This window comes from Etheostoma cragini, chromosome 9, assembly GCF_013103735.1.
Source record: "Etheostoma cragini isolate CJK2018 chromosome 9, CSU_Ecrag_1.0, whole genome shotgun sequence".
NCBI lineage: Eukaryota > Metazoa > Chordata > Actinopteri > Perciformes > Percidae > Etheostoma > Etheostoma cragini.
The window spans coordinates 17,330,885-17,343,645 of NC_048415.1; the positions used below are offsets into that span (position 1 = coordinate 17,330,885).

A 12,761-nucleotide genomic window follows, 5' to 3' on the forward strand; every position below is an offset into this window, starting at 1 on the left:
TCATGTTCTATCAGGTGTGTACGCGATGGAACGTCACCAAACAGAGCTGGATAATCTTTAATGATCCCCTCGAGTACAGAACTATGTGACTTAGGCAAATGCACAAACAAGCTCTCCAAGTTCTGTAAAGTCTCCGAGTTCTTCAGTCTACCACACATCACCATGGCATGGCACCCTCATCAACTTTCCCATCAGGAACCACCAAACCTGAGGACACAGAAACAGTGAGGGAGGGACTAGCACCAACACCATCAAAACTAGACTCTGGTAAAACAGAACAAACACGACTATAATAGGGCTTCAACAAATTCACATGACAGAGCCGGGACGACTTTCTTCGCTTAGGAGTGGCGATCACATAATTCTGCTCAGAGACTTTCTGACTCACTGTATACGGGCCTGCATATTCAGCCTGGAACGACAACCCCACAACAGGAGACAGCATCAAAACCTGGTCCCCAGGACCAAACTCACGACGCACAGCTTTACGTTCATAAAGCAATTTCATTTTTGACTGAGCCACCTCCAAATTCTCACGGGCTCTCTCAACAGCAACATAGAGGCGATGATGAAACCCATTAACATAATCAGTTAAAAAAACTTAAGATTTAGAAATATTACATAATTTATCTTGTTTTAAGAATTAATTTCTTATTATAAGTGTTCACTATAATCTTAAATCAAGCAGTGTTATGGTTGGGATCTGGCTGGCTGTGAGTATTTTTTTTAACTATTTTTCAGAGTTTTCTCGTTGGCCTGCCCTGTTTCCCTGCAGTTTTCTTGGTTTCTCACTCTTCCTCATGATGAAGCCAGATGACAACGCACACCTGAGTTCCATCATTAATCCCCTGCTCCCGCCGCTCACGCCTGCCTGCCACCTTCAATCTACAACAGTATATCCACCCCGGCTCTCCACCCACTCTTCGCCTGAGAGTTGGTCCACTTATGCTGGTGAAACTCCCTAAAGTACAACCTGAGCTTGAATTTTTGTGTTCCAGTACTTACCTTCTTTTGTTTTCTTCCCCCGCAGTATCATCTCCACTCCTGTTTCTGTCTCCGGTCAGCTGGCATCTCCTCTCGGTCCTCCTCCCACGGCGCAACGCTTCCACCTGTCTCCGTCTTCGCTCCCAGTGCCCGTGTCTCCTCCTGGGCCCCCCCGTTTCCTAGTATCCTTACTCCCTGAGATCTCCCCAGCTTCCTGTTTACTGCGTCCCGGTCCTTGACCTTCCCATTTCCCCTTTTCCCAATTAATCCTTTATTTTTGAGTCGTGCGTTTGAGTCCTCCTGTTATCATCATAACAGCAAGCTTGTCAAGTGGAATTATCTTGCTGCATGGACAGATAATTTCACCTGTTTTGAGTACCTTTTGCTTCAGATTTTTATCTTGTTTTTAGAAAGCCCTTTTTTGCAATGTAGCAATGACCATGCCTTGGTTCTCTAGCATTGAGTTAAGTAACACAGGTAACGTTAAGGTTAGCGAGTGCTTGTGAAAAGGTCTATATCTAATACCAGTATTATAAATGTACATACAAATGTCATTCTTGATGCCTACTGTCTCAAACATCTCTCTCAGATAAGGCCGGGGATAATTGGGAACGTCTGGCTGCAAGTCTCTGGGATCACCGTTTTCTTCATTTTCAATCATGTCGCCATCCATTCTATGTGCTAACGTTAGCGCCATCAAGCTGCAATGATTCGCCGCACATAAATGCAGAATGCTGACGAATCTGTTGAGTCGTCTTAGTGGTGCAGCAAGTATAGTCAGTATAGTCCCATCCAATTAGATTTCAGTATTGATGACGCGAACAATAATGACGCTAACTCCTGTGAAAATGATTGGAAACTTGTTAGTGAGGACTGGATTAGGACTGTGTTTAAATTTGATTTGGGTTTCCAACTTGGCCCCAGGTGTGTCTGTTAAAACACGGACGGAGACAAGTTCTCTCTAGCTACCTTAGTTTCTATCCACTTGTCAGTCAAATTATCTGAAGAAAAAAAAACTCATGCGAATAAAGCTGGTGACACTGTTGATGCTTCATTAAAGATGAACTGAACTGAAAAAATAAACTCTGATAACTTGTTGGTTATGAAAATTAAAAATAAATCAATATAACTTTTTTTTAAGCAAAGCAAAAATTGTGTTTGTTAGTATTAGAACGCTGACAATTTCGATGACGTCAATGGCATGGTAGGACCTGCGAAGGTTTATAGGCAACGGCTGCAGCACATTATATACGGACAAAAATGACTAATAAAATGCCTGTAGTGTCTGACTACCACCACATGGAGGACAATCAGGTTCAGGCTCCACCTTCAATACCTCGTTCTGGGGGGGAGTAAATGTGTGCGCGCTGCCGGAGCATGGAAACTGCGCTGAAATCGATCTATTGCAGCGAGGTCAACCTGGACCATTTATTAATGGATGACGTAAAATGCATGACATAGGTCATTTCGGATGCTGTGCGGTGAGAGAGAGGTGTTGGAGGTGGCTCTGCTTTCTTTATGGGATGTCTGAGCTGAGACGCTGGAACGCCTCATAAGTAGCAGGTGTGTAACACCTTTTTACGAATTGGCAACTGGGCTAGGCTAGGCTAACTTGTTATATAATTTTCTCAGACTGTTTAGGTTGACAGCCTACTGGCAGTTCACTCTTTGGGCAAGGGGCCATTTGGGAAGGAGGAATAGGATTCCGATGGCATCCTGTGCAGTGAGCTACATCAGGGATCTTTTCCCCTCTGCGGAATATCTGTGGTTTAGTTAGCAGCTAGAAAACACATTATTATCGATCTGTGATATCGTCGGAGTATTTGGTTTATTTATATAGTCTATAGGCGGAGTGCTAGCTTGTGGAATTTTTGTCATAAGGGTGCATCCAACCTATTTAGTTGCTAGCCTTTACCCTAGGTTGGATCATTTATCTAGCTTGGTGTTGTGTGTGTCAGTCTCAGTTTTGTTGAATACTATGAAACCTACACGTTGGGCTTTATTTTTACATCCAGCCCTTTGTAAACTTGATAGTACTGGATAACAGGTAAACATAGCTACCTCTCGGTCCTCTGCCTGCCGTGAGCGTTTCAGGGCCCTGTCTCTGCAGCAGGTGGCATCGGTGGTGTTACCTGCCGTTGGTCTAACCGTCTGCCCTGTAATGGAGCCTAAAAAGTCCTGGGGCAGTCGGAGGTCTAGCCAGTTTTAAGGCAGCTAGCTATGAGTTGAGGTCCGGTTTCCTTGTCAAAGGTAGCCTGTGGTAATGTGTTGTAACCCCAGCTGCCTTAGCCCTCTACAGTTCATTATTGCAGCCAGGGGCCTCTTGGCCAGACCTCTTGGTCCCCGTTTCCTCAGCCATGTCCACTAGCCTCAGAATCTTTGTATATGTTCCCATGGCTGCGCTGATAGTGCTAGTTAGCCACAGAGTAGCTTACCATACCAGTGACATAGTAGATTGTGGAATTTCAACATGGCGGCGCCCGTGTAACAACAACAACACTTTCAACTGATCATTTTATCACGTTTAAGAAATTCACGCATTTTAATAGTTGTACCAATGAGAATAAATAAAATACATCAGTTATATCACCATTATTCAAATTCCAGTTCAGTTCATCTTTAAGATCAAGCAACGTACAACCTAGCTAACAGGTGAAGAAGAACACACGACAAAATCACTAGCTAACTAACTTTAAATGTGCAACAACTATAGAACAACATGCTTAAATGAACTGACAACATAAGTTATACGACTTACAGTTCTCAAAGACGCACACCACGATCTCAACTGATTAATCTTCGGACAGCTAGTCTCTTTTTCTTTTTGCTCACTTTCTTTCCCGTATGACGCGCGTCCGCTCGCGGTGTGAGGCGCGTGTCCACGCTATTCTCAGACATGATGACCTCTTGTACAAATCTAAAGGAACTAGCCAATTCGGTTAAATGTAAGTAGTAGACAGAACCGATATTAAAGTTAAAATGTAAGACGTAAAAGTAACACAAAAAAAATTGTCAAGTAAATCTACTTGAGTACTATATCAAAGTATTTGTACTTTGTTACTTCCCATCTCTGTGTACTGTACATTTCACAGGGGATATTGTACTTCACTTAATTTACTTAACAGTCACTACTTACTTTTCACATTAAGAGTTCAAATGTAAAACATGCTAAAATGTCAGCTTCTAAAATAAGACGTAGCCTGTTGTAGATTAAACTAACCAACATAATGTAGAGTTGTTGAATTTAGCTCCAGAATGGTTAATATTTTTCTTAAACTTTTTGAATAGTAGTCGATACATCAACTTGTTTTTTGGTGTCAGCAAAGACGCTAAAATGGCCTCTGTCATATGCGTATACTATACATTCAAGTCTGTGGAGAAAATGTGCACATTACATTTAAAGGCTTGAACAAACCAATGCTATTCTAGATTAGTACACTAGGTGGCAGCACTAAATCATGACTAAATCCCTCCCAGGACACTTGGCTGTTGCATTCAATTTGCTGCAGTTAGGTTAAATTTAGAATTGAAGTATATGAGAAACTTCTTATTAGTGGGACCTAGGCCAAGTACAGCAATTATTTAAACGTCATTGACTTTCAGCATTGAATATGACAGGACAGAAAAATGTGGAACCGTAAATAGGTTAAAGTTACTAAAAATTACAAGGTAGGCTACAGTAGAATTATAATCACTTGCGCATCACTTAATCACAATGAAAGCTGCTTTGTATGCTGAATTGTTTTTAAAAGTAAATGTATTTGGTGTAGGCTATTGAGATTAGAAAGTAAAGACCAAAGTTAAAAATAGAAGCAGATACTGCTGTAGTAAGCACTCTAACTTCTAAACTACCCTTTTACCTCAGCGCCTCCTACACACATATGCACCTCCTGGCTTCCTGTGCAACACCACAGTTTTCCATTGTGGTAGACTTGGGCCAATCACTGACAAGGTATGTCAGGTACATATATATATATGTATATACTGTTGATTAAACATGTCAATTTTTTCCCATAAGGCAGTGTTTCTTAAATGGGGTACTTTGGATTGCTGCTGGTGGTATAAGTTTATTTTGATAATGCATACTTCATAAAATAATTATACTATAACAATTAATGAATTGAGTGATGGATTTTAAACATTTGAAATAGCATTAAAGTGCTCATGAGTTACAAGGTTGTTGCTTAGTAGCTCAGACACTGATGGCACTGCGCTGTATTGTACCTCTTTGTAAAGGCTTGTTTTTTTGTGCAGCTCAGAGGGTATTTGGTTGATTTTTTTTTCTCTTTCAAATTGCTGCCATAAGCATTCAGAGAGACAAACAGAGCACAGCCAGTCAATGAAGCAATAAGCCAATTAGTTACAGCATTTTTTTTGCTATGTCATTTATGTAATTGATATGACAGAAGGGGGCACTCTAAACAAACCTTTTGCAGGTTTCCTCATGGAGTCTGGACCAGTACTTCTTCTGAGAGGTTCAATGACTGCAGCCTGTCAAGTGCTATGTCCTGCACTTGACTCTCTCTTTGATGTTGATTGCTTATCCGGAGTTGCAGCTTTGCAGAGGCTTTGACGTCCTATGCTTCAGCAGTCAAATGTGACTGTGATGTCTGCTTTGTTTATCTCAGATCATTCAGTTATTTTTATTCATTTTGCTGCATAACACAAATCAATGCATATTTAAATATCAACAGATACCAAATATACAATTTACAGTTACATGATGAATGTGAGAGTAGCTTTTTTTTCCTTCTTTTTTTTTAATTCTACCCAACATCAGTAATATGAGGCTCACATAAAGGTAATAACAATAACACAGTCTTGGACTGAAAGATAATGATGCAGGGAAAAAAGCAGCCTGTGTGCCTTTAAGAGGCAAGATCACATTGTTATTCTGGGTTTATCCACAGGCCGACTGTGGAGGTGGACAGATAGTGGTTCTGAGGGTTGTGTGTGTGTGGGGGGAGAGAAAAGGTGTGGGAGGGGCGTGTGGGGGAGTCTCCTAATATGAGTCTCCAGGGGCTGGTATGGATTAGAAAGCAATGGAGAGAGAGAGAGAGAGAGAGAGAGAGAGAGAGAGAGAGATGTGGATAAGATGTCCTTTGGATGCATCCCATGTTTTATAGCACGTCCAAGGAGGCAGAGATTGATCCCATGTCCCCCCCCCCCCCCCCCCCCCCCCCCCCATTCTCCAGAATGGCGTTGCGGGCTGAACACTCAAGGCTAAGCTGCCCATTAACGAGCCAATAATTTGTGTCATTATGTGAAGACTACAGCTGGTGCCACTGATGCACAGCTTCTCACATGTCAGGTCTGAAGACTGAAAGGAGACTTAGCGCTGCTCATTATAAAGCTTGCCTCTCATCACTGCTTCCATCCTTTGTCTTAGAAGCATGCATGGCAGAGGAGTCTTGGCCTTGGTAGCTTATTTATTTCCTCCCCAGCTCCCTTTTTTAATACACAGCATGCTCAATATGAAATCAATGTATTAAGTGTTCTCCAGTATGCAGAGTGACGTGCTGCCATTCCCACTCTATGCCTTTGGCTGTGATTACAGCTAATTTGAATGATTGAAATGCTTCCATAGTGGAGCTGGAGTGAGTGAAGTGAAGGGCTCACACAGATGAAGGGGGAGGAGGCGAGAAAGGCTTGGCTCTACTCCAAGTGGAGGAGGTGAGTCATTCCCCACACAGATAGACAGTCTATCTGTGTGTGTGTGTGTGTGTGTGTGTGTGTGTGTGTGTGTGTGTGTGTGTGTGTGTGTGTGTGTGTGTGTGTGTGTGTGTGTGTGTGTGTGTGTGCGCGCGCGTGCCGTGCACGTATGTTGCCTAAATTGTTGTCCAGAGCACACAATAGTGCTGGGAGCAACAAGAGTGATAAGGCATGAGTCTTACCACTGTATACATTGTGCATCTGTGAGTGTGTGTTTTTGTTTTTGAAGATTAGAGTGTGTCTCTCTGGTTAAGCTGTGTGTTCTGCAGATGAATAGTGATTGTATTTATGTTTTTATAGGCCAGCTGAATCCAAATCCTAAGGTAGGTAAGATTCACATGGCTCAGCATCAAACAAAATAAGTGCAAACAGCAGTTTCTGTTAAGTCATCATGTGTTACCTTTAACATACTTTTTTTAATTTCACCTATATTGGAAAAATAAAAGTGGGTCTCCTTACTAAAAGAGGCCTTTGCCAAAGCATGCGTTTATTTTGTACATTTGCACTGATTGTGTGCATCTGTGAAGCCTTGTGTGTGCAAACCTCTGTGCTAACTGGCTAATTTGTTTATGTTGCAGTTGCATGCCGACTGTATTTTTTGGGCCACCTGACTCCGCCGCATCAGGTGGGCGTCAGATTCATGTGGTGTCAGCATCAAACTAAACAAGGGCAGCTAGAAGTTTCAGTTACGTCCTTTCACGCTCTGCTGATCTGGAAACAAGATCACTTAATTTGATGCAACATGTGTGTGCCATTTTTTCATTTCTATTTCAGATCACTGGGATACAGGTCTAATTCGACAGTCAGTCGTGGACAAAGTGGCAGATGATTTAGCTCTGAAGCATTGAAACACCCAGCCACTGTAAATGTTTAGGCACACACATTGTTCCATTTGCTCTTGAAAAGCATGCTTCCTTCTTACCAGAAGGTACAGACACAGATCTCTCGATATTCTTAAGGTTGTTCTGGATCACTGCTAGCAAGTTGCTTAATATTGTGTTTGCCAGCCGTTAAGGGAGGGGTGTATACAAAGAGGACATTCTGTTCTAGACAAAGCAAGCAAGCAGGCATACAACTCCGCTGCCTTCTTCCACCCCCGCTTGCCTTTGCACCCCAGCCCACTATCCTGTCTTTTCTTAACAACTCTGACGGTATCTATCTATCCATCTATCTATCTATCTATCTATCTATCTATCTATCTATCTATTCTCCACCAATGACCATTGAAGAATCGCAAATACATAAAAAGTTGTTGTCATGGAAACCTGCTATGCCTTTCCTCCTCTCCCCTCATCCCCCCTGCACACTCAAACTTCTAGACACACACACACACACACACACACACACTTACGCAAACATACACACACACAAAGCTTTCTTGCATCTATTAAATAGTCAAGAGACATGAACAACTTCAAGAGGAAACTGAAAAAGGACTTTGAGCTCTTGTAGAAACAGACTGATGCAGAGAAATACTGGGAGATAGAAGCAATTATTAGGAAGTACAAACCACTACAATTCCGCCTGTACATGTAGCCCAGTACGTGGAATACGACTTACAGTAATGTAAAAAATCAGATTTGACATTTTTAAAGGACCTGCCACCATCATAAAAACCCAAACAAATGTGTATCTAGTATATATGGATATGCAAGTGAGGAAATCAGTGGAACTTTACCAGATAAAGGACCAGGTTACGGTAAATAAAGACTCTAGTATCTGACAAGTATTATTGGATTATTGTTGTTGCTGTCAGGCCGGGGAGCGGAGACATGACTGATGTCATTGCAACACTAACACGTGTTGCAATGACATCAACACTACTAGTGTTGATGTTGTTAAGTACATCTAGTAAGTAACGCTACACCACAGAAAAAGTATTAAAGATACTGAGACTCTTTGCAGACAGATAACTGCTTTGTTCATAGGTTTTTCCATTACTGATTTAGACTCATTTAAAAACTCAAACTCAGTGGTGATACCCTCTATATTGGCCAATGCTTGTGACTACGTTTAACCAAACCCTGAAATGTGATCAATGCCCTTGATAGGGCAGAAAACAGGAATGACCGTCCTCGACAGGCCCCCAAGTGAAATGCAGATTTCAGAGTAGCAGCTGGTCGATTGTTCCTGATGCTGCTGCTGCTGCTGTTGTCGTCGTCCCTGTGGTGACGACGTGGACCTGGGGAAGCCAGCTTCGCCTTTCCTTTTCCAGGAAAGCAAACACATACGCATTAACACACACATGCACTCAAGAGCAGTCAACGCAGGTTGCCGTGGGTGTGTCTCCAGCTGCCCGTCGTAGGGCTGACGCACTTCCACTACGCCCCCCTCGTGCATGCTCCTAGGGGAGTGCACATGTCCTGCAGGTCTCCATTCATTCAAGGTGAGACGCAGGCGACATGACAAGTTGCTACCATGACAACGGTTGGTCGGGTAAAGCCGTGCGGCATGCGCCTACATGTTGGCTGATAATGAAATCGCCCCTCCTTTCTCCTCCTCTCCCTCTTTCCCTGGAACAGAAAAAAGACAAAGTCACTGTTACGGTGTTCCAGTGTTTTGTATCCTCTACCAACATACCTTGTTTTCATGACCTTGTGTAGGTCTAGGGCTGGGCGGTATAAAGAAATATACTGTATCTTTCAAAACAATATAACTGTCTATATACATATTTCTATATTGTTTCAATAGAAATGAAAGCGGCGGAACTGCGTCACGGCAATACTTAGGTCATTTGGATGTTCATTTTGCACTAAAGTTCTTAATAAAATGAGAAAAACCCTTCACATTTGTCATGTATACATTCACACAGGAGTACACAAAAATAGGCTTCACCTTGTGGTTATTTCAAATAAACTATTTATTCATTCATTGAATTACCCCGAAACGCTAAAGTTCTAAATCCGGATGTAGTTTGTTTAAGATGTAAAATGAACTATATTGGGTTAGAAGATTTTGGCCATATTGCCCAGCCCTATAAAGGCTTATGCCTTATGTTGATTTGTAATGTGGGTGTCTGCAAATTCTGGTCAGGTCTGGCTACCCTCAATCAATATGCAATCAATCCGCTGAATGTAATTGTTCAGGCGCTGATTGCTTCTCGAAGATGTTTCACCTGAAATGTGGTTTCTACCGTGCTAGCTGGCAATTTTGGGGGTTTAGGTTCAGTGCATTGCTGTTTTCCCGATCAGACACAGCGTAATTTGAAGATAGCTTGCCAAGGATTGATAAGTCTGCACCTCCCAACTCGGTCCTCATGTGATGCATTGAGCATGATTGGCATGCGGGGAGAGAAAATAAGCCAAAAGAAAGCAGAAGAACAAAGTGTTTGTCAAATGAGTCTATTATCCCCCAAACAGCTAATGTATTTGATATGATAATTATGTTTATTTATCTTCCAGCTACTTGTTACACTAATTCGACTTTAACAAGCATATTAGGCAGAGGTCTGTATGGGAGATACACTTTGTTTTCGTGTTGATGTTGTTAGAAGTTCTTTTTCTTTTCTGAATCTTAAATCTGAATCTTATCACTAATGATGAAATGTGCTTATAAACCATCTATAGTCTGTGTTTTAATCAACACGGTTGATCTCAATCAAAGGAGCACAGGACTGACTATAAATATATTTTTAAAACTACTGTATATTCTGATGTGGTGATGAAGTGTCTGTGCCCCCTCATCTGCAAATCACTGCGTCTTATAACAGATCTTTTTTTTTTCATTCACCCTGCTCTAAATATCGGATCCAGACGGACTGGCACCGCTACAGCCTGCAGATAAGAAGATACATTGCTGGTGACATTTAAAAGGAGTCAATGCCCCCTCATCTGCCGGTCCATTGTCAGCATCCTCCATGGCCTATAATGAGAGTGTGCACGCCCAGGTCATTATAAATAGTCTGTGTCCCGGTTAAATGCAACACCTCTCTTTGGGTGCTATGAGTCAGTGTGATTCATGCCACTGTGTGTTCTCTCTGTTCTCACTGATGAGCTGCATGACCAAAGGGAGGAGATAAGGGCTGCAATGGGAACATGGATCATGGGTGTGTATGTGTGTGTGTGCGTGCGTGCGTGCGTGCGTGTGCGTGCGTGCATGTGTGTAGGCTGTGCCACGTGTGCAGTGATGGTAAATTGAACAAAGAGAGTACGAGATGGAGAGATTTGAAGTGCACAGCTGAAGTGCTAAATCTGTCAGCCCACTTTCAGAAAGAAAATAAGGCCTGCTTGAAGGAGGGAGGAAAAAATTGCAAATAGAAATGAACAATCATTTTCTTCACAATGAACTATAATGGCACATCTGTAATGTGTTTGGCTGTTGAGTTTCTCTGTGTGTGTGTGCAGGGGCAGGTGCAGCTGCTTAAAGAATTGGACACCTTGTTATCACGCTTGAGGCATTTCCCTTCAGTGCATACTGCTCATCACCTCCTCCTTGGCTGTGAGAGATGTCGTGGTTGAGTGATGGACACCTATATAATTGCACCCTGATGCCTGTTGTCAATGTACCAGCAAGGTAGGAGATAGAGGCAAGAGCTAATGGACTGATATGAAAGAGACCCATGAAGGGCAAAAACTGTCCTGTTCACTCTGCGTGGCTCTCAGCAGAATATGCTGCCGGCTTGTTTAGCTTCTAATTATTCACACTGATATCACTTGGCTTATTCTGCTACGACTGTATGCATGTGCGTGCATGGATGCGTGTGTGTCCATGTACATGTGCACGTCTGTGAATTCTAGTGCACCACCAGCTCCCAGTGGCCATGTGGGTGTGTGGTGGGTAGCTCAGAGTTACATTAATAGCCAAAGGGCAGGCGAGCAGGCAGGGAGGGAGGACATAGACAGGAAGAGGAAATACAGTTTGTTGGTCGCCCACCACTTCCTGTGTGTCTCCTACACTCACAGCCCACGGACCAGAGCTGCTTCTAAAACCAGTTTGTTTGCTTGCAGATGCAACAGAGATAACACAGAAGCAAAGATAAACATGCTGACAAAAGGGCTAAGGAATGCCTCCAAACAAATAGTGATGGGTTTGTCACTTTTGGAAGGTTATGCAAGTTGCTGGGAAGGGCATGCCCACACTGCCCTATCGTTTCATTTTCTGCATGCCGAGTCTGTGAGGTAAGGCAATCAAGTGTTACAGAGACAAAAGGAACAGCAGAAAACAGATTGTTCTTACTGTAATGAGCTGTCTGTCAACTATCACTACATGATCAAAGTCCAATGCAGGAAACATAAAACTCAGTTTGATCTAGCTTCACGTCAAACTGAGAGTGCAGTAACAAAACTGACATTCATTCCTCCTTAGAGATAACAAGGAGGACAGCAGTATCGAGACATACCCAGCAGAGGTCCTTCTTTCATTACAGTAAATGTTGGAAGTGGGGAGCAGCAGTGTTTAGGGGATGAAGTGAACCACAACAATTCAGGGAGTCCAGTATTGCAGCTGTAACAATGTAACAAGTAACACATGCTTGCATGATCACAGTATGCAACGTTTTATATTACATTTTAAGAATGTTTTTTTCTTCTTTCTTTTAAATATGGTGTTTCGGGACACATTTTGGACCTTTCACCCATTTTTAAGGAACTGCAACACTCCACCAAAAAACACCCGCCTGTGCTGACAGATTGGATTGGGCGATAAGAAGCCCCTGGTGTGCACACATACCGAGCTCTGGAAAGAGGCAAACCCCCCTGCCCTTCTGGGATCCCACATCCCAATTGAACTTTCCACCCACTCACCAAGGAATGCGAAGAGAGGGAGGGGAAGAGGGGGCTGTAAGAGGCAAAGATGGGGGCTGAGGGGTGGGATGCCTAAAGAAAGAAGTAAAAAAATAAATTAAAAAAAGCGGGGAATGACTGAGAACAACACATTTTTGAAATTCAGTCATAATAAGCGACCCTCATGAAACTCTTCTCCTCTAACTGTTTGTGTGGTAGATAGATAATGTAAGAACAAGGACAGGAATGCAATGACAAAGCCAGCGACGACACATCAAGTGGGTCCGTGAAGGGGCCATGGGCCATTGGAGGGGCTCAGCATGGTTGAGGATTCCACCCCCCCCC

At 42.8% G+C, this 12,761-nt stretch overlaps 1 long non-coding RNA gene across 1 annotated transcript in view; it reads right to left on the reverse strand.

Annotated features, from left to right (window-relative positions):
* Positions 1–2,097: 2,097 nt before the first annotated feature.
* Positions 2,098–12,761, reverse strand: part of LOC117951090 — a 10,789-nt gene continuing 125 nt past the window's right edge. Inside the window, exons 2-3 of the long non-coding RNA XR_004658053.1 lie at positions 5,470–5,475; positions 2,098–2,218 (exon numbers count right to left, since the gene is read on the reverse strand). This is a non-coding gene — a long non-coding RNA (uncharacterized LOC117951090). The remainder of the gene's footprint in view (positions 2,219–5,469; positions 5,476–12,761) is intronic.